This window comes from Schistocerca gregaria, unplaced genomic scaffold, assembly GCF_023897955.1.
Source record: "Schistocerca gregaria isolate iqSchGreg1 unplaced genomic scaffold, iqSchGreg1.2 ptg001668l, whole genome shotgun sequence".
NCBI classification, from domain to species: Eukaryota; Metazoa; Arthropoda; class Insecta; order Orthoptera; family Acrididae; genus Schistocerca; species Schistocerca gregaria.
In genome coordinates this window covers 1298-2500 of record NW_026062932.1, presented here as the reverse complement: position 1 = coordinate 2500, position 1203 = coordinate 1298, and the positions used below count along the sequence as shown (strand labels likewise).

General features: G+C 53.6%; 1 non-coding gene across 1 annotated transcript in view; it reads right to left on the bottom strand.

Annotated features, from left to right (window-relative positions):
- Positions 1–922, bottom strand: part of LOC126333995 (small subunit ribosomal RNA) — a 1893-nt gene extending 971 nt beyond the window's left edge. Inside the window, exon 1 of the ribosomal RNA XR_007564499.1 lies at positions 1–922. This exon is cut by the window's left edge and continues 971 nt beyond it. This is a non-coding gene — a ribosomal RNA (small subunit ribosomal RNA).
- Positions 923–1203: the final 281 nt, after the last annotated feature.

Genomic DNA, 1203 nt, shown 5'->3' with positions numbered 1-1203 from the left:
AAACCAACAAAATAGAACCGAGGTCCTATTCCATTATTCCATGCACACAGTATTCAGGCGGGCTTGCCTGCTTTAAGCACTCTAATTTGTTCAAAGTAAACGTGCCGGCCCACCGAGACACTCAACAAAGAGCACCCTGGTAGGATTTAAACGGGGTCCGCCTCGGGACGCGAAAGCACCCCTTCGGCTCGCCCCACCGGCAGGACGTCCCACGATACATGCCAGTTAAACACCGACGGGCGGTGAACCAACAGCGTGGGACACAAATCCAACTACGAGCTTTTTAACCGCAACAACTTTAATATACGCTATTGGAGCTGGAATTACCGCGGCTGCTGGCACCAGACTTGCCCTCCAATAGATACTCGTTAAAGGATTTAAAGTGTACTCATTCCGATTACGGGGCCTCGGATGAGTCCCGTATCGTTATTTTTCGTCACTACCTCCCCGTGCCGGGAGTGGGTAATTTGCGCGCCTGCTGCCTTCCTTGGATGTGGTAGCCGTTTCTCAGGCTCCCTCTCCGGAATCGAACCCTGATTCCCCGTTACCCGTTACAACCATGGTAGGCGCAGAACCTACCATCGACAGTTGATAAGGCAGACATTTGAAAGATGCGTCGCCGGTACGAGGACCGTGCGATCAGCCCAAAGTTATTCAGAGTCACCAAGGCAAACGGACCAGACAAGCCAATCCGATTGGTTTTGATCTAATAAAAGCGTCCCTTCCATCTCTGGTCGGGACTCTGTTTGCATGTATTAGCTCTAGAATTACCACAGTTATCCAAGTAACGTGGGTACGATCTAAGGAACCATAACTGATTTAATGAGCCATTCGCGGTTTCACCTTAATGCGGCTTGTACTGAGACATGCATGGCTTAATCTTTGAGACAAGCATATGACTACTGGCAGGATCAACCAGGGAGCTGCGTCAACTAGAGCTGAGCAGCCGGCCGCCCGGGAGTGTGTCCCGGGGGCCCGCGCGAACACGCAAGCGTCCGCTCAATTATTCTGCAAACAGGAGGAGGCCGAGCTCCCCTGCACGATACACCTCGAAACCCTCTCAGGTCCCGGCGGCGCGCAGCGCCGTCCTAGGTACTTGGTCGGTTTCGAGAGAGGCGCAATCGCCCGGAGTTAGGCGAGTAGACGGTTTTAGTGCGAACACCCTTGCTCCCAACTGAGCTTGCCGCTGCCGACAGAGGCCCG